This window comes from Mirounga leonina, unplaced genomic scaffold, assembly GCF_011800145.1.
Source record: "Mirounga leonina isolate KUSES-001 unplaced genomic scaffold, KU_Mleo_1.0 Mir_101595, whole genome shotgun sequence".
Classification (NCBI taxonomy): domain Eukaryota; kingdom Metazoa; phylum Chordata; class Mammalia; order Carnivora; family Phocidae; genus Mirounga; species Mirounga leonina.
The window spans coordinates 18,576,710-18,598,579 of record NW_023270158.1 but is presented as its reverse complement, the minus strand read 5'-3'; the positions used below and the strand labels follow the sequence as shown (position 1 = coordinate 18,598,579).

Here is a 21,870-nt window from a genome sequence, read left to right as displayed (position 1 = left end):
TACCTCGGTAGATCTAGTGATGGTCAGTCATGGTCTTACCTGCTTTAATCAACATTCCTGGACACTGAGGTATGTCAGAACAGGCTGACAGATTACAAGATTTAGAAGTAAAATCAGGATAATGCTTTAACTTCTAATATTTGCAGCCTTACATCCTTAGTGACATGGATAAACAAGCTTGAGGTGGTCAACCAATGCATAGTAGTGAAAAATCCCATTTTCCAAAATCATGATGAGTAGGCAAGCAAGCATGAATCATGGTATCTTTGAATGTAAGTGTACTCAGGTGTGGCTCTGTGATTGGAGATCCCCACTGATTTTTGGGATAAAGATGATGAGGCACATGCTGTAATAAATAATTTCCAGGGGTCTAGAGGGACAGTTGAACAGTACAGAATGGAGAATAATATGTTCTAGGAGGAGAATCCAGATTGTTCTTCACAAAAGAGTAGAAGGAGAGTATCCTTTCAGGTAGGTAGAGCATGTTACTGGGAAATTTAGGAATCTGCTAGTACTAGCTGATGTCAGGACCCCAGTCTCACTCCTGGTACTCATCTTTCTGTTTGAAGAGAATTTCCAAGGCAGGACCACACGTTTGTATGAACCAGAGTATCAGGCACATTTATTACACCCTGGAGGAGTGAGCAAGTGCTCTATGATAGGAATCAGAATGAAAGGCAGAGTCTTAAATTCCTTTACCTCTGCTGCCAACTCCCCCACCATACATTGGATCAGATCTGACTTTTTAACACGTGATATCTGGGACATGATTTTGGTGTCCACCATATTGGTTTTTTTTTTTATTCTTATGTTAATCCCCATACATTACATCATTAGTTTTGATGAAGTGTTCCATGATTCATTGTTTGTGCACAACACCCAGTGCTCCATGCAGAATGTGCCTTCCTCAATACCCACCACAAGGGTAACCCATCCTCCCACCCCCCTCCCCTCTAGAACCCTCAGTTTGTTTTTCAGAGTCCATCATCTCTCATGGTTCGTCTACCCCTCCGATTTCTCCCACTTCATTCTTCCCCTCCCGCTACCTTCTTCTTCTTTTTTTTTTCTTAACATATATTGCATTATTTGTTTCAGAGGTACAGATCTGAGATTCAACAGTCTTGCACAATTCACAGTGCTTACCAGAGCACATACCCTCCCCAATGTCTATCACCTAGTCACCCCATCCCTCCCACCCCACCCCCCACTCCAGCAACCCTCAGTTTGTTTCCTGCAATTAAGAATTCCTCATATCAGTGAGATCATATGATACATGTCTTTCTCTGTTTGTGGTGTCCACCATATTGTAATGAGACACGTGTTAATTCCCAAGAGTTCTCAAGTCCTCATTTTCCCTTTTTAGAGAAACAGGCCCTCAGGTACTGAATAACCCAAGGTCTCAAAGCTAGTCAGTCTCAAAAGTGATACTGTAATTAAGATTTTTCTGTTTCTCTAAAACCACAGCTATTCCACTTTTTGAAGCATTAACATGTGACGTTTTTTAACATGAGTCGTTCCACAGCTCATTTATAAACCAATCTCCGTAGCTTTAGATGATGGCTCTCATGACTTTTATTTATTTTTTTTAAGTTTTTTTATTTATTTGACAGAGACAGACAGCAAGAAAGGGAACACAAGCAGGAGGGGGGAGAGAGGGAGAAGCAGGCTTCCTGCCGAACAGGGAGCCCAAATCGGGGCTCGATCCCAGGACCCTGGGATCATGACCTGAGCCGAAGGCAGACGCTTAACAACTGAGCCACCCAGGTGCCCCTCTCATGCCTTTTATGTTGAGAAATCTTCCCTTGGTTTCAAGGGACATTTTATGGCTGTATCCCCATTCTGTGGTGACGTACTTGAAGTGAGAACACAGGTCTCTTGCGGTATTCAGCTAAAATGGGCCTACATGCTACTCTCTTGCAGGCTTCCCTTCATATTCAGGTGAGCATTAGGAGTATATGTGTTTTATTGATAACTTTTTATTCAGGAATGTGTTAAGTAACTTGGGACACAGATTTATTTTTTGATGTAAATTATTTTGACTTCATAAAATTAAAATGCATTCCTGTCTATTTGTAAAGTGATACTTGAAGATAAATTCTTGCAGTTTACAGGCAACATTCTCCTTGATTCTAAGACTTGAGTTTCTAAAGAATGAAGTACTGTATAATTTATTTTGAGGGCCTATGCTTAGAGAATATTAACAAATGTTTGCCCTGTTGTAGTTTAAATGTTTTTTTTTTTAAATGCCTTAGACTGGCAAGAAATCTGTCTAAAATCATTATTTTCTTATGTATAGTGAATTATAATCACACAATGCTTTTAAAGCTATGTGAGCAGTAATACGGTATAATCTCCTATAATTCAGTTCAAAATAATGTATGTGGCTGTTGACATATATTTATGTAGGGATACAATGAATTAGGACGTGGATTTGGTGCCTGGCCTCAAAAGCTGGAATGATTGGTAACTTGGTGATTTTTCTATGCACTGTAACAGTGAGTTTTAGACAGACAGATGATGGATCTGTGTGTTTTTCAGTTAAAATGTTCTCTTCTCCATTTTACAAGAGAATTCAAGTAGGTAAAATAATGTACCTTTTCATAGGGGCATATGGTAACTTAAATGGTTTGGATTTTGTAATAAGGGCTAAGCAGTATTCACTTGACCAGGAAGTAGCCAGCCAAGTGTCTACTGAGCTCTAATCTAAGACTGTGTGGTTTCTCCACCCTCTCTCCTTTCCCCCTAACAGTTTTGTCCATGCTCCTAGTCCGTGGCCAGGGAATAGATATATTACTGTATTTTTAGAAAGGAGGCTAATCCCAGAAAGTTAAGAACTATTGATTTATGGGCCCATTCAAACTTAGTCTACTCACCAATAATGATAATAGGCAATGCAAAATATATTGAGCTATGCATATACTACTTAAATTCTTAGATGTGCATAAATTAATGAATGATATGCTTCAACTTTTTCTTAGTAATGCTCATAAAAGTTTATGTTGTAGAAAAGTAGATTGGTCTACCTGAGTCTCAAATTGAAAACTAACTGTACTGGCATTTTCCCTTCAGTCGTGCGGTATATGTACATAGTAAATGGCAGGTTGTTTACCGTTTTATGTTTGTTTCTTAAGATTAGGGAACACTGAAGCCAGACAGTTCGGTTATTCTAGATGTAAGAGATTACAAATGGGGAATGGGATTGTTATTAAGCTATAGTTCACGAAGATACCAAATTGTATAAGCAATGTGTCAAAAATCAAGACTGACAATTATCTTGGGCTGCTTCTAATGGGAAGAAAGAAGCCTAAAACATGGAATATAAAGCCAGAACACTGGAATTGTGATGATATATTGGCATTTTGGTATAATGAGACAAAACTATTTTGAAAACAGTATTTCCCAGGAATCCTGATAGATGGTCTATTTAGCTCTTATTTCAGTTGTGAGCAAAACGTTGATAATAGCAAAACCCAAGCAGGACACAAAGCTGTTGAAGTGGTTAAGAAAGGAGTACATGTTCTCTTTAGTCTTGTGAGATTTCTCTGTTTGGCTAATTGTTTTTCTGTGCTCATTTAGCACTCAGATGCTATCTAAGTAGTCCCACACCCTCAGATATTTATGTATTAGTCTCTTTTGCAGCTCATGATATGTAATAAGCATATCTCAATAGCCTGTACCAATAGTTATTTTTCTTAATTTTTACATGACTTAATTTGTGAACTCACTTTTTAAAAATTTTTAAAATTTATTTCTTTAATTCCAGTATAATTAGCATACAGTTTTATATTAGTTTCAGGGGTACAATATAGTGATTGCACAATTCTATATATTACTCAGTGCTCATTAAGATAAATATACTCTTAGTTCCCTTCACCTACTTTATGTGCCCCCCACCCACCTCCCCTCTGGCAACCACCAGTTCTCTTTACTTAAGAGTCTGAGTTTTTGTGGGTTTTTTTTGTATCTGTTTTTCTTTGTTTATTTGTTTCTTAAATTCCACATATGAGTGAAATCACATGGCGTTTGTCTTTCTCTGACTGACTTCTTTTAGCATTATACCTTCTAAATCCATCCATGTTGGTACAAATGGCAAGATGTCATTTGTTTCGTGGCTGAGTGATATCCCATTGTGCATCTTCTTCATCTTCTTTATCTGTTAACCCATTGGTGAACACTTGGGCTGCTTCCATATCTTGGCTATTGTAAAGAATGCTGCAGTAAACATCGGGGGGCATATGTCTTTTCAAATTAGTGTTTACTCACTTTAGACTGTAGGTTAGGATCAACTTGGCTTCCTCCGTCTTTCAATTCCAGGCTACAGACTGAAGGGTGAGCTCCAGTTCCGAACTTAGAAATCTTATGCAGAGGACTAAGAGGAAGAAGACAGGTGGAAATTTATAATGCATCTAAAAGTTTTTCTTTGGATGTTTCAAAACATTGTGTTTCCTTACCATCCCTTGGCCAAAATAAATCTCATTGGCCAAAACAAGGCTGAAGTCAAGAAAGTGAAAAATTAGAACTATTTCTGCATGGAAGGAAAAAGTGAATAATTTGAAAAAAAATAATTTATACCTTATCCTTGCAGTTTCCAGAATTGTTTGATTTATATCTACTTACTAAGATGAATCTTCAAATAGGCCATGCATCAATTTCTCCCTTGACTAATCCTCATTTAAGTAGTAGTAGCAGTAATAAAAATCAGAGAAAAATCATCAGTAAGTTAAAAAAAAAAAAAAAAAGCAACATTGATAGTAAAAACATTCCACCTATCTGGACCTACGCTTCACACATCATCTCCTTTCCAGGTGTCAGGAACCAGGCAATAAACAAATAGATACCCTGGGCAGCCCAAAATATGTAGCCACCAAGTTTATTCACTACACATGGTGGATTTTATTCATAAGAAAACAACCATAGAGCCTCTGCTGAGAACCTGTCTATTCTTCCTTCATGTACATTTTTGTGCTGGATTTTCCCAGCCTAAATTTTATTAGGAATACATTAGAAGAAATAATAAGGACACCGATTTGAACTGACAGCTGAGCTCCTGAAATGAAGAAAAGACTTGTATTATTAGTCCTAATATTTCACCCTTTATTTCCATACCATTTTCATGTGACTTTATAGTTCTTCCCTGAAGGCACATTCTATTCCCTGCCCCCTTGACTTCGCACTTAGCCATATGATGACTTGCGTTAGAAAGAGAATGAAACAGTTGTAAAAGTGTGCCATGTCCAAACACAGGCTTTAACATGCCTTGGTATTTCTGTTTGTTCCCTTTTGCCTCTTCCATCAACATGAAGTGAGTTTGTCTCTGCTAACCCATTAGTCTAGGAAGGATAAGAGACCCAAGGAGCCTAGCTGACGTATCTGATTCTGAACAAGATCAGCGCAAGCCTAGCTAACCTATGTATAGTAATTATTTTATTTCAGTAAGTATTGAGGTATACTTGTATTTTTTTACTTTAAGTAATAGTTATTAATGTTAAGAACATGACAATAATTGAAAAAAAAATACTCCTCGAAACTAGAGCCCCCCTAGTGTTTTACAAAAAGAGAGCTATTTGGTAAAAGGGCAATCTAAGATCATATATGTTTGAGAATATGTGGGTTAAATAAAATCACATATTACGGGCTGTAGAGAGACTTTATTAGGTTCGCCTAACCTCAAAGAGTTAGCTGCATTTTTCTTTTTCTTTTTCTTTTTTTTTTTTTAAGATTCCATTTATTCATTTGAGAGAGAGAGAATGAGAGAGAGAGAACACATGAGAGGGGATAGGGTCAGAGGACGAAGCAGACTCCCTGCCGAGCAGGGAGCCCAATGCGGGACTCGATCCAGGGTCTCCAGGATCATGACCTGAGCCGAAGGCAGTCGCCCAACCAACTGAGCCACCCAGGCGCCCGCATTTTTCAAATTGATTTGCTATCAGAAAACTAACATTAATAGAAATAATAGGTAATAAGTAATGTTGCCCTAAATGTAGTTTAAGAACTGAAGATTATCCTGGGTCATTTAGCGGAGTAATTAAAAATCCCATTTGCCCTTGAAAGCATCCTTGTTGGATCCCTCCTCCTCAGGCTGGAAATGATGCTGTGTCATTGAGAAAAACTAAGAAAACTCAACAAGCTTCAAGATGTATAGTAATAAAAATTTTTATAGATTATTTTTCTTCATCCCTTTAATGACAAACCAATGGATACAGGGGGTAATAGGACATAATGAGAAGAAAACAGAGCGGTTTTCTACACAAAATGGTGGCTGAAGTAGAGTGTAGCATATTTGCTCAGATCTCTGCTGTTTCCACCACTAAATACCTCTTGTCCACAACACAAGCCCTGTCGCTGTATTTGTCAGCCTCCCTGACAGGGAGACTTTGCAGGGGTTGCAACATCTCAGTTTGGAAAAATAGCTGATGTAATTATTTGGTAAAGTCTAAAAGTGTGCCAGAATCATATTATATAAAAGTTATTTAGCAACTCACATTCACGAAGAAATCATACATTTTTTAACAGTAACCTATTTGCCAATTGGTTGAGTGTTTGAAATCAGATTATTAGAGAAGACAGTTAATGACCACTTTATTCTAAGACTGAAAAATTGCTTTATTGCCATTTTTACAGTTATTTAAAATTCAGGTTAAGAAAATGCTCAAAGGATGATAATTGATTTCATTTCTTTTTAAGTATCACAAACCTAGGAATAACATAATTAGATGACATATTACAATGACAAAAATTATAATTAATCCTAGAACCATGGGAAGGTAGAGATATCCTATGTGGACAATTTCAACTTCTTCCCTGTAAGAAACTTTTTGATTTGCACAAAAGTACAAGGTAATTAGTGTATTGAAATTAAATTTCATTCCATTGGAAAGGTTATCATTTGAGTCATTACAGCTCATGTCCTGGCCATTTACCTTTAATCATTTTTATCTCCTTGTACTAATAGAAAAAAATTTAATCATCCCCTAAACTCACTGCTTCATATATTCAGTACTGTGTGATGTACTGTATAAACTTGTAACATTACATGAATTACCAGCTTGATCTTAAAATACCATGTAGAATTAACTTCCTCTTTGCGTACTCTGGTTAAACTTTTCTGTACTGGTAATTAATGTAGTATCTCCATTCATGTGTATTTACTCAGTGATGGAAGATGCTTTGGTTAGTCTACAGTATCCATGGATACCAGGCAGATCAGGGATTCCAAGCTGAATAACTTCAGAATTGAAAGTCAACACCTCTTACCCAAACTATCATCACTGAAGTGTTTGCGAGGACATGCCAATGTTAACTTAACAGATTTAACCTAAAGGTTTTTTTTTATTATGTTAATCACCATACATTACATCATTAGTTTTTGATGCAGTGTTCCATGATTCATTGTTTGCGTATAACACCCAGTGCTCCATGCAGAACGTGCCCTCCTTAATACCCATCACCAGGCTAACCCATCCCCCTACCCGCCTCCCCTCTAGAACCCTCAGTTTGTTTTTCAGAGTCCATAGTGTCTCATGGTTCATCTCCCCCTCCGATTTACCCCCCTTCATTCTTCCCCTCCTGCTATCTTCTTCCTTTTTTTTTTTTTTTTTTTAAACATATAATGTATTATTTGTTTCAGAGGTACAGGTCTGTGATTCAACATTCTTACACAATTCACAATGCTCACCTTAGCACATACCCTCCCCAATGTCTATCACTCAGCCACCCCATCCCTCCCACCTCCCACCCCTCCAGCAACCCTCAGTTTGTTTCCTGAGATTAAGAATTCCTCGAGGGAAGAGGGAAGAGGGAAGAAGGTTCAAAAGCTAATTTAACATGCTTTCTAAGAAGCTGGTATTTTCTCACTTTTGGAGGGGTAATTTCATGACAACCTGGAAGAAATGGAAATGGATTTGTCATTATACATGTATTTGACAAGATTGCATTGACAAATCTGTCTTATAAAATGCAATCTAGAAATCAAGATTTAGAAGAATTCTAAAAATTAAAATATAAAGAAATTTTTCTACTTGAAAAGACCGATATATTTAATACCTTTTGCTTAATTAACTGTAAGGCTGTGTGTATATACACAGAAATGTATATGTAGATCTCTATTATTATAACACTTAGATGAATATTTAGTACACAAGTATCTAGGGAAAGTACGTACATTTTCTTGCACACTCGAACCGGTCAGGTATGAAGAAAGCTGAAAGTTAGTTGGGAATATTTAAATTGAACCATGTTTTCAATAGACTATAGATAAGGCACTTTAAGATTTCTCACACTGGCTTAATAACCTCTGAGAATTATGGTATTTTGTCCCATTTATCAACAATTGGTGATGACAAAAGCAAGTTAAGTTTTTTTCTCCTATTACGGAAGCTAAAATACTGCTTCACAGCATCATTATGAAGTCCAGCACTGGCAACAGCCAACTCTGTTAGTGTAGAATAGATAGGTAAGTAATGCTTTATCCAGGGTGGACTAGTCTACAGCAAGGAGAGTGAAAGGACTACAACTCTAGGTCCTGACATGGATGAACAGCACAAACACGACTAATCCAGTTACAAAAAGGTAGATGCTTTGTGATTGAATTTACATAAACTTTATTTTTTTAAAGATTTATTTACTCACTTACTTTAGAGAGACAGCATAGGTGCATGCATGCCGGGGGGTGGGGGGCAGAGGGAGAGGGAGAAGGAGAGAAGCAAACTCCATGCTGAGCGCAGAGCCAACCAGGGGCTCGATCCTACCACCCAGAGATCATGACCTGAGTGGAAATCAAGAGCTGAACACTCAACCAACTGAGACACCCAGGGGCCCCTTACATAAATTTTAAGAAAGGCAACTATGATATTTTGGGGTAAAATATACATAATGTAAAATTCACTAATTTAACTATTTTGAAAGGTACACTTCACTGCCAATAAGTAAATTCATCATGTTGAGTAATAATCACCACTATCCATTTCCAGAACTTCTTACTGTTCTAAACAGAAGCTCTGTACTCAAGAAGCAAGAAATCCCTTAATCCCCTCACGCAGCCCCTAGTAAACTCTATTCTGCTTTAGGGCTTTATGAATTCACCTGTTCTAGGGACCTCACATAAGTGGCATCATACAATATTTGACCTTTTGTGTCTGGCTAATTTCATTTAACATGTTTACAAGTTTCATCTGTGTTGTTTCAGGTTAGCATGTTAATTATTAGCATGTTAATTATTTTTATGGCTGAAAAATATTTCAGTGTGTCTATGTATAAATTAAAACTTTGACATCTGGTAGGATAAGTCCTCCAACTTTGTTTTTGTGGAGGCCTGAGAGCTTGGAGACTCCTAGTCCATCATTCTGCTGATGTCCCTCTACAAGGCAAATATGGTCTTAAATATTAGCCTCCTGGTTACCTTTGCAAAGATCGATGGTTGTTAAGTTTGAGATTCCATATACTACTGGTATATCTGTTGTCCTGGTAATGGACTGCTTTTTCCCTAAGTGGTATATATGTATAACTGTCATCCCTGCATTAAATCGTGGAATTGTACACATTTGTACAATTTGGGGGGTTTACATCAGTGAGATTTCTTTTCAATTAAGCTTTTTAATTTTTATTTTTTTAAGTAGACTCCATGCCAGCACGGAGCCCAGAGGCCTGAATTCATGACTCCTGAGATCATGACCTGAGCCGAAATCAAGAGTTGGACGCCCAACTGACTGAGCCACCCAGTCCCCCCAAATGAAACTCCTTTAAAAAGAATTAACCTATGCAAAGCAATAAAAGGGAACAAACTAATGATGATGCTTACAATAACATAGATGAATCTGAAAGCATTAGGCTAAGTGAAAGGATATAGATACAAAAGGATATATACTGTATGATTCAATTTATATAACGTTCTTTTTTTCTTTTATTATGTTAATCACCATACATTACATCATTAGTTTTTGATGTAGTGTTCCATGATTCATTGTTTGCATATAACACCCAGTGCTCCATGCAGAACGTGCCCTCTTTAATACCCATCACCAAGCTAACCCATCCTCCCACCCCCCTCCCCTCTAGAACCCTCAGTTTGTTTTTCAGAGTCCATAGTCTTTCATGGTTCGTCTCCCCCTCCGATTTCCCCCCTTCATTCTTCCCCTCCTGCTATCTTTTTTTTTTTTCTTAACATACATTGTGTTATTTGTTTCCGAGGTACAGATCTGTGATTCAACAGTCTTGCAGAATTCACAGCACTCACCATAGAACATACCCTCCCCAATGTCTATCACCCAGCCTCCCCATCCCTCCCACCACCCCCCCAACTCCAGCAACCCTCAGTTTGTTTCCTGAGATCACTTTATATAACATTCTTGAAAAGACAGACATGCAGGAGTAAAGACCAGATCCATGTCCCTCAAGTATTCAGTATTGTCAAGAGGCATATCATCTGTAATTACTATCAAACTGAAGAGTTTCAGGGCATCAAGTACCAAACTTTAAGAAGAATAGTGAACCCCTGCTTTTATGACCTGTTTTCTATTTCTTTTACCTGTATATCGGTTGCCCCTCTTCTCCTCATAGTAACCTCTCATGGATCCTTCAAAATAAAAGTCTCTTCTTCCTCTGTGACTCTGCCCCTCCCTGTCAGGCTCCTGAGTCAGGCAGTACTCACATGCCAGGATCTCCGGCTCGGCCTAATTCCCTACCCCTTGAACCCACGTTGCTCTGTTCACACATGCAGGAAGCCAGAGAGCTGGAGAATTGAAACTCTGGGCAACCTCAACTCAGGGTTCTTGCGTGCTCCCTAACAATTCCAGGGCAAACAGTCAGAGATGCAGGTTTCACATGGTTTTCAGAATTTCACACAGGATTAATTTCCATTCTACCATGATACCTTATTGTCCAGTACTTCTTTCCCTCTTCTGTATCCGTTGCCCCCCACCGGAGTTCCCTGTATTTTTAAAATAAACTATGTATACACATTCTTGTTTTAGGTCTGCTTAAACCACGATAGTACTTAGCACGCATATCCTCTTAACACCAAGTTCTTCTGAGTTAGTGTCAACTGAAATTGTGGTATGTATAGACCAACATTCATCATAAGAACAAAAAGTCTCGTTTATTCCCTTTTTTTTGCCTTCTAAGCCCCAGAAACAATTTGTATATAATGGGCACTTGATTAAAAAGTCCTAATCAATTAATCTCATGCACCGGAAACTGGTTTTCCTGTTTGTTTTTTTAAGAGCCATACTGCTTTATGGAGAACACACTTGATGCCCAAAAGACCAGGTGAGAAAGAAGCAAACTTGTTGAAAAGGGCATGCAGACTCTAGGGAGAAGGATAGAAACAGGAGGATATTCATTCTGGAGACTGATTTCAACATGAATTTAGATTTCTAGGAACTTCAAAATGTGGTTTCAGGTACCTGGATTACACCATTCCCTGAACTGGAGTTTTGATGTGGCTGCAGTCTAAATGGTTAGTAGTCAGATAAAATACTTAAGGTATCAGGCATCATCCAGTCATTTCCTGTCAGGGACAAGTATCTGTGGAAGTGCTCTAATACCATGGTCGTGTGAGCAACTGGTCTGCGTGTGTTTACAGTTTGTAACAAACTGGGCAACTTAAAATTGTGTATCACGTTAAGGCAGAAAAATGAGGCCATATAGTTTTTGTTTTCTTTAATTTCACTGAGAACAAAGAAGAATATGAACATTTCTTTTTTTTTAAGATTTTATTTACTTATTTGACAGAGACAGCTAGAGCAGGAACACAAGCAGGGGGAGTGGGAGAGGGAGGAGCAGGCTTCCCACTGAGCAGGGAGCCCGATGTGGGGCTCGATGTGGGGCTCGATCCCAGGACCCCGGGATCATGACCCGAGCCAAAGGCAGATGCTTAACGACTGAGCCACCCAGGCGCCCCTGAACATTTCTTTAAACAGTGTTCTTAAAGGGTAAATCACTTCATTTGAATGAAATTAGGTCAAAGATACAAGAGATATAAATACAAAGAGACTCAGGCAAAATACTGGTGGGAGAGGCTCTGAAATGAAGGAGTCATTTTTTTTTTAATTTTATTATGTTAATTACCATACATTACATCATTAGTTTTTGATGTAGTGTTCCATGATTCATTGTTTTCATATAACACCCAGTGCTCCATGCAGAACGTGCCCTCTTTAATACCCATCACCAGGCTAACCCATCCTCCCACCCCCGTCCCCTCTAGAACCCTCAGTTTGTTTCAGAGTTGAGAGAATCAGTGGGTGTTGGACAAGTCTGGTGGTGATCTAGGAGTGGGGCGGGGGGTGGGGGGAACCAATGCTCATTCAATCTGTCCTACATAACACTTTTTAAAATTGGATCCTGGTTTTAAAGCTAAGAGAATAGACACATGTGTTTTATGTCATACGTTGATATGACTTCAAACTGTTTTTGTGTTCTTAAATTTCTGAACCGCTGAGTAGGCACACGGAAATAAAAAAGCAGTCAAAGAGACACACAGTTTTTACAATAAAGTTGACCAGCTAAATTCTGCTTGTTCAAGCAGTAGAGTTGATACTCTTAAGGTTTGGATTAAATGCAGTTCCAGAGAAAAGTCATTTTGTGAATCACCCTTTCTACACAATACCATCCCTCATCCCTACTGCACTCACACACAAGAACATAATATTTTAAATACTGTGTCTTCACATGTGTTCCTAGGTGTAACAGAAAAATTGATCTATGTTTAAATATGTTTCAGAATGTTATAAGTTAAAAAAAAAAATCAAGAATTTCCCTGCATAAGGTTCTGCTCCTTTAGTAAGGTGATATCAGGAGTTGGCAAACCCTGGCCAGGATGGGCTAAATCCAGCCAATCATCTGTTTTTATAAATAAAGGTTTAGTGAAACACAACTATACCTATTTGTTGATGGATTATCTGTGGCTGCTTTCATGTTACAATGACAGAGCTTGTGACAGAGATTCTGTAGCCTTCAAAGCTGAAAACATTTCCTATCTGGTCCTTTAAAAAAAAAAAAAAGTATGTGATCTCTGGGCTTAGAGATAGTATGTCATCCAAACTGTAGTATATATAGCATGCAATTCTCATAATTACTTGAGTAGAGAACCCATTCCTCACACATTTTGTAGCTTTAATGTTTTGTGGAATAGCATATAGGATATAGTATTCTAGTGTTTGCTCAGCTCTTTGTTTTCCTCTTTATTTTTAAGTGAGATTTGGCCAACCATAAGTATAACGTTCTGAGGATATTTTGAAGAAGTGGGAGGAACATAATGCAGCACTTGTAATAAAAGATACCTTTGGAGATCTCACTGGTTTTTCAATGGTAATATAAAATAATAGCTGGTGGTACTTTCTTAGAGATGAACCCATCAAAAATATCTTTTAAAAATACATTTTATACATTCAATTTATTTGGTTCTCTTGTATGTTTGCATTATGATTTTTCATGAGCTGAGCAAAAATTATCCTTGGTGCACAGAGAGATAATTGTTGCTCTCAATGTGCTTAAATTACTATTTTTATGTTAAAAGATATACTTGTAGAATACATGCTTATCTTGATACTCGATCAATTTTACCTTACATTTTATTTTTATGCCAAATGTTCTGTAAATGAGAATGAATTATACAAATAGAAATAAAAATTTAACTTTTACTATTGTTTTATCTAATAAAATTTATCATTTTGAAGAAATAGCTTATTAAGAATGAGTTTTCCCTTGTTGGAAACAGAAGGGAAATACATTAAGATTGCTTAATATTTTCCTTATTAAAATATTGTTGGAAAAATAACATTGTGGATAATTAAGAAAAAGAAAACCAGTCTTACAGGTTTTAAGACCTATATGTCAGTCCTTTTTTCTATGGAGGTAGAATTGAAATAACATGGTTTTTAGGTGTATGATGGAAGGATTCAATATGTATATGTATTGCAAAAATGATCACAAAAAGTTCAGTTAACATCCATCATCATACACAGCTAAATTTTTTCTTGTGATAAGAACTTTCAAGAGCCACTTTCTTACTTTCAAGTATGCAATACAGTATTATTAACTATAGTTACCATGCTGCATATTACATTCCCTTGACTTAGTTATTTTATAACTGGAAGCTTACAACTTTTGACCCCGTTCACCCATTTTGCTCCCTACCTCAGGCAGCCATCAGTCTATCGATGAGCTGTTTTTGTTGGTTGGTTTTTTTACGTTCCATACATAAGTGAGATCATATGGTATTTATCTTTGTCTGAGTTGCATGTAGCACAATGCCTTCAAGGTCCATCCATGCATCCGTGTTGTTGCGTATCTCAAGATTTCATTCTTTATAATGGCTGAATAATAATTAAATGGAGATACACGCACATATACATACATTTTCTTTATTCATCAATCAAAGGGTGTTTAGGTTGTTTCTATGTCTTCTCTTTTTAAATGAAATGTGTTTGTTTCATAACGCTCTTCTTCCATATTAAAGTGTAAATACCTTTCTAGATCAAAACATATTCTTCAGTGTTTTTAATAGGATTATTCAGTAGTGCTTATTATGCATCAAACACTGCTGTGTGGTTTATATAATTGACGTAAACATTGAGTTCTAGTATTATTTCCATTTCATAGATGGGACTATTAAAGCTGGGAAGTTAAGAAAAGTATACAGTGACTTAGAGCTGCTATGCGGTATGGCTGGGAATCCGACATAAGTCTGTGGGACTCTTAACCACAATGTTGTACTCCCTCTTTATTAATACTCCATTGGGTGAATATATTATAATCTAATGGATGCAGTAATGTTGGACAGTTGAGTTGTTTAAAATTGTCCCTATTAGAAATATGAGTTAAACCTTTGTCATCTCTGAGCTCATGCATAAGCTAAGATAAATTTGTTTGGGATTCATAGAAAATGCATACTTTGAGGCCTTGACAAATACTACTGAATTGTATTCTGAGCACCATCTACCAGTTTTTATACCCTCTTCCTCCATATTATGCCCAGATTAGATATGTTTGATAGATGAAAACAGACCTCTCATTACATCTGTATGTTCTTGGTAAGTAATTAGAGTGAGCATACTTTTGATATTACCATTTATACTTAAAATTCTCTTTTATTTTCTACTGTTACTTTTTTAACTTGATTAGTATGAGGTCTTCGTATAATAAGATTGTTGTGCTTTTCCCTTATGTATATATATTTACATAGTTTTTTTATATTTTGTATGTGATATTTCTGTTTTTATTTTTTTGATGTGCACAAGTTTTATGTAGTTAAATCCATTCATCACTTTGTTTTATGGAATTTCCTTTTGGTGTTATTATCATGAAATAGTTCCCTGTTAAGATTTTTTTAAAAATTCTCATTCACACTTCACTGTAATATTTTCATGGATTTATTACTTACATTAAAATCCTTAATTAATATGTACTTTATCTCCACAACTGGTTTATGTAGGGCTGTTTTTTCCCTAAATGGGTAATATTTATTAAATAATTACTATGTTCCCCACTGATAGGAAATGCCATATTTATCATGTACTAACTCGTTTTTGTTATCCTGAATATATGTATCTTGGTATTCAAAAATGAATCCTTTTACTTAATTTTTTATTCATTTAGCAAACATTGTAAACTGATTTCTCTATCTCAGGCATTGTAGTTGGACTAATGAATTTGAAAGAAAAGGAAGCATGTGACTAAAAGGGAGCATATTACTATCTAATATGTTAGACAAATGAGTTCAGAACAGTAATTACTATTTTTAAAAGACTTTGAGATAGAGTGAGCGAGAGAGAGAGAGAGTATGAGCAGGGACAGAGGGAGAGGGAGAAGCAGACTCCCTGCTGAGCAGGGAGCACGATCTGGGGCTCGATTTCGGGAACCTGGGATCATGACCTGAGCTGAAGGCAGAAGCTTAAATGACTGAGCCCCCCAGCTGTCCCAAGGATAGTACTTAATGCTACAATAGAGGTAAACTATGATACAGGTAAAAGGATGCCATCTTACTGGCAGTATGTAAAGTGTTCTAAAGACTTAGAATTGATGAACCATATGGCAAGGTGGAAATGGCATTTCTGGAAGAAGGAATGGCATATGTGAAGACATGGATGTTTGAAATACCAGTCTTTACCCATGGAGCTACAAATAAGTATATATATATCTGGAGCGATGTCTATGTGAGTGTGGAGTGTTTAAGAGAGAGAGAGAGAGTAGATATGGGAGAACAGGAGCAGGGCAGTGAATAATTGTTTTGGTAAGTGCTTTGTCCTGAAATTCTGAGGAAGCCATTGAGTTGTTTCCCCAAAGGATTTATATAATAGTAACTTTTTAGAAAGGTTAATTTGGGAAAGGGGTGGGGCTCCCGTCACTGTGGCGTCTCATGGGGTCGTTGGCATTTTCCTCCTCTCTGCTCTCCCCCTCTTGTGTCTGGAGCTCTGGTGTGGGATCCTGAATCTAGGAGTTAAAGATCTAATGTTGCTGTGTGGCCAGATTTTCTTACTGCTTGCTCTTCTTACTTTAATTCTTTCTGTGACTACCTCATGGCTTCATTCATTTAAATTGTCCCAAGTGTATCTGAAAGAAGAAGAGAAGAATGAGAAAAGGCAAAAACTTGTTAGAAAAAAAAACAAGAGGTACAGGGTAAAAAAAGCCAGCAGATACACAGGGAATGTTCTAAAACCTTACCAGGAAATGAAATTGAGAAAACTTAGAGTGTGTTTATCAGGTAACAGGTGAAACCTGGAAGTTAAGCAGTGGCCATAAACTTGGGGCTGATGAAGATTTGGTGCTTGAAAATGAGAGTCAGACATCTTCTAAAACATCAAACAGAGAAGCAACAAAGAAAGGGAACTTGCCTAAGCCTTTAAACAATTTCACTGTCTGCTGAGCAGCCCAGGCAGAAGTAGGTTCTTCATCTACCTGAAGAACCTCCTGAAACAGCCGAACAAGTAGGTACTGTTGCTCTCCGATGTCCAAGTGGGAGTGTCCTGAAAAGAAGATTTTCTAAGTCTTGAAATTCACAGGTCTTATTTGACTGGGTGATGAAAATCAGGTACCACACATCCCTATACAGCTTTTCTACTTCCTTTCCCAGAAAGCCTTTGGAAGTGGAGGGAATCTGGTCACTGCAGACCATAGGAATAACTGGATACTGTACTCAATGTGGAAGAGAAAGAGCAGAGCAACTAATTAAGAAAGGAGAACTACCTGTTCTCCATAAAATCAGTTATGCCATGACCTTACAGGACAATAAAGGATTCACATTAAAATTATGGCATACCTTGATTGAGCTCAAGGCAGTAAACCCTATAATGTTGAGATCCTTGGGAACATATGAATGTAAAGGATTAGAAAAGGATTGTTCTCTGCATATAATAGTTTTTGGAATGTGCCCTCTTATAATGTACCAAATGAAAACTAAATAAACACGTGTACAGAAAGACACTCGATGATTTGTATTTTTTCCTAGCTGATGTCATTTATCACTCTGTTGAAAAGTCTTATGACTTGGTTTTCTGCCTTTTCAGTCAACCTTGCCACACTGAACATTTCACAATTCAAACTCTTTAAAGTCTATTAAATAGGAATGTTTTTTTTTTCTGTATTTCTGGAAATTAAACTTTGAAGGTATTTCAAAGGTCTTTAATGTTTTAAAGTTCTTTCTGATACCTGATAAAGGGTTAGTATCCAAATATATAAAGAACTTAGAAAACTCAACACCCAAAAAACAAATAGCCTAATTAATGGGCAGAAGACATGAACAGACATTTCCTCAAAGACCTACAGATGACAGACACATGAAAAGATACTCATCATCACTCATCATCAGGAAAATGCAAATTAAAACTACAATGAGGTATTACCTCATACCTGTCAGAATGGCTAGAATAAAAAACACAGACAGATGTTGGTGAGAATGTGGAGAAAAAGGAACCCTCTTGCACTGTTGGTGGGAATGCAAACTGTTGCAGCCACTGTGGAAAACAGGATGGAGGTTTCTCAAAATGTTAAAAATAGAATTACCCTCTGATCCAGCAATTGCACTGCTAGGTATTTACCCAAATAGTACAAGAATACTAATTCAAAGGGACACATGCACCCTTATGGTTAAAGCAGCATTATTTACGATAGCCAAGGTATGGGAGTGGCCCAAGATATCCATGCAATGGAACATTATTCAGCTCTAGAAAAGAATGAAATCTTGCCATTTGCAAATGCATAGAGCTAGAGCATGTAATACTAAGTGAAATAAGTCAGAGAAAGACAAACACCATATGATTTCACTCATGTGGAATTTAAGAAACAAACTAGCAAAGGAAGAAAAGACCCAAACCGAGAAGCAGACTGTTAATTATAGAGAACAAACTGATGGTTGCCCGAGAGAAGGTGGGTGGGGGGATGGGTGAAATAGGTGATGGGGATTAAGGAGGGCACTTGTTGTGATGAGCACTGGATGATTAAAATACAAAGTTAAAAAAGGTTAATTTGGCAGTAGAATGGAGGTTGGATTGTAAGGGTCTAGTTTGTATGTATTAAGTATATTAGGATTCTCCAGAGAAACAGACCCAATAATATATTTTATATGTGTTTATTAGTGCTTCACACATGAAACTGTTCTTCCTTGCTTGCTTTCTTATCACCTTCATTTCTGTGGGAAAAAAATACACTTGGGATCTACCGTAGAGACCTGGCACTGTTCTAGACTCAGTGGATCAGTAGTAAACAACAAAAGACAAAAATCCATGTTGTTAGGAAGCTTGCATTCATATCGAGTAAGACATACATTTGCCAAAAAATAGAGATATTATCTCAAGTATTGATAAGTACTCTCAAGTATTGATAAGAGCATACAGAGAAAAATATAGCACGTGGGGTGAAAAGGGGCTCCAGGGTGATGTCGGTCCTATAAATTTTAGAGAAACTTCATTTCACGAAGGTTTTGTTCAGATACTGACATGAGCAAGTACCTGATGGCAGTGAAGTAGAGAATTGTCCAGAGATCAGATGGGAGAACTTTATATGTAGAGAGAACAGCAAGTGAAAGAAGAATCTAATGGAGGAGCAAGCTTGCTGGGTTCAACGAGCAACAAGAAGGTCTTTGTGCTTGTACAATGAGGCAAGGGGAAAGGGGAAGAAATGACATTGGGAGGTGATAGGAGGCGAGGTGCTTTGGGTGGACATTGTAAAGATTTTGACTTTTGTTCTGATTCAATGGGGAAATAATTGGACAGTTAAAGGAGTGACATGATCAGCCTTGGTTTTTCAAGAATAACCCTGGATACTGGGTTAAGAAAACATGAAAATGGACAAGGGAAGAATCGGGAAGTCTAGTTAGATGGCTGTTGTAGAGACTAGAAGATTCCTGATGGTAGCTTAGAAGAGGGTAGTAATGATGGAGCTGGGGAAAATTTCTTTAGAGTTGAGATAGGCTTTTCTAGTATGTGAATAGTTAGTAGTAGCTGAATGCAGCTTTTCCTGTAGAATTCAGGGCCCATGCTTTAAAATATCAGTTTGGCATTTGGGTAGGTTTTTGGGTGATTTTCTCAGTTCATCAGTATATTATCAATCATTTAGAATGCTCTAAGTCTTTCAACCACATGAATCCTAATGGAGTCATTGTAAACATTTGTGTTTTCGGTGTATCGGAAAACTGAAGTTAAACAGTTACCTGGAAAAGGTACAAAGCTATAGCCACCTTGTATTTGCCAAATGGTTCAATGAAAATTCCTAGCTCGGGGCACCTGGGTGGCTCAGTCAGTTAAGCGGCTGCCTTCGGCTCAGGTCATGATCCCAGGGTCCTGGGATTGAGCCCCATGTCGGGCTCCCTGCTCGGTGGAGTCTGCTTCTCCCTCTCCCTCTGCCTGCCTCTCTGCCTACTTGTGCTCTCTCTCTCTCTCTCTGTCAAATAAATAAATAAAATCTTTAAAAAAAAAAAAAAAAAAGAAAGAAAATTCCTAGCTCTTGTTAGAGTAGATTGACAAGTGAACTCATAGGGGGTTCCTTTCGGTGTTTGAGTTCCTGGGTAGGAATCGGTGAAGATCAAGGAGCTCTTATGAGAGGAAGGCACTCACCACCCAATCAAGACTTCTCTGTGAGTGGGACCCAACATCCTGCCTCCACTTGTCTAATTTTACAGATACAATATTGATCTCTCAAGTAGGCCTGTCTCAACACTCCTCTCTATACCTTCTATTTTTTTTTTGGCTTTATTGAGATACACTTGGAATGTAACCTTGTGCATTGTATAAATGATACAGTGTGTTGACTTGAAGCACTTATATGTTGCAAAGGCCAGCCTGGTTATATTCTTTCTTAATGGAAGTCTTCCTCTGCATCACATTTAATCCCTGTGCTTACTTTGAATTATCCATCATTTTGTTTCCTTTCTTAGAGTATTCAACAGTAATGTACAAAGTAATTATTATGTGCCAGATGTGAAAGATACATAGAGGTCATGTTTCCTTCCCTTTCAATGCTTTTGGAGTGTGGCAGAAATACTTGCAAGGACATAAACTTTGAAAAGAAAGTTATAAACAGGATGATGAATGTACCCGAGTGTTCTGTTGGAAAATCAAGGGCAGAAACCTAGCCTGACCTAAGGAGGAGTGGTGGGGCATCAGATTGTTGCTGGGAGAATTATAATCTAATCAGAGATAGAAGTGATAAAGAGGAGGTAGGCTTACTGTGGTTGAGATGATTGTGGTGTGAATGCCCTTGGGAGTCCCATAACCTCTCAGGATCTCTTCTAAGAAAAATACATTTAAATGCGTAAAATAAAATACAAAGGACTATAAAAGAAATTATACAGTAATAAAATATTGAAGCAAACCCTAATACGGTGATCTGTGTGCTTTTGTTGTATTATATAACTGTATTTTGCCGCTCAGCTTTATTAACTTATAATTTTGTAGCCTTTAGTATGTATTGTATCATGAGGTCGATAATGATAAAATTGCAGTCACTGCTACTACAAAAGTATGTTGTCTATATTCATAATTGAAGGAAGTGTTGGCGGTTAATATAAATAAAGATGTAAGTTTTATCTCCATCTAAGTTTACAGATCCCTCCCTTGCAACTTTTATCCAGCTTTACATAGAATTTATATAATGGATTTAAGGTAAGGTAGGCTGCAGATGGGCAGAGAGAAACTAATCTGTACTTAGTCCTGCAGGGTGATGATGAAGCCCTAAAAGTTTTCCAGCAACTCTAGCATATGATGCCCTTTCCTGCCATTGAGTTCATTTTTATTTTTCTTTTACTTGCTCCACAGGACTTAAGATTTAGGTCATAATGGACTTTCTAATTTTTCATCTAATTTTTAGGCCTTGCCTTGTTAATAAGATGGTAACCTTAAACCCTTGCTTGCTACTCAAAGTGTGGTTTAGGGACTGGTAGCCTTGGCATCACTGGGAGTTTATTAGAGTACAGAATCTCAGGCTTCGTTCCAAATCTACAGAATCAGAATATGAAAGTCGATCAGATGACTTTGTGATTTTTTAAAATTTTATTATGTTAATCACCATACATTACATCATTAGTTTTTGATGTAGTGTTCCATGATTCATTGCTTGCGTATAACACCCAGTGTTCCATTCACTACGTGCCCTCTTTAATACCCATCACCAGGCTAACCCATCCCCCCACCCCCCTCCCCTCTAGAACCCTCAGCTTGTTTCTCAGAGTCCATAGTCTCTCATGGTTCATCTCGCCCTCCGATTTCCCCCCCTTCATTTTACCCTTCCTACTATCTTCTTTTTTTTTTTTTTAACATATAATGTATTATTTGTATCAGAGGTACAGGTCTGTGATCCAACAGTCTTACACAATTCACAGCACTTACCATAGCACATACCCTCCCCAGTGTCTATCACCCAGCCACCCCATCCCTCCCACCC

The 21,870-nt window shown here is 37.5% G+C and overlaps 1 pseudogene; it reads left to right on the top strand.

The window, feature by feature from the left end:
* The window catches only part of LOC118004693, a 73,852-nt pseudogene extending 56,689 nt beyond the window's left edge, over positions 1 to 17,163 (top strand).
* The last annotated feature ends 4,707 nt before the right edge of the window (positions 17,164 to 21,870 follow it).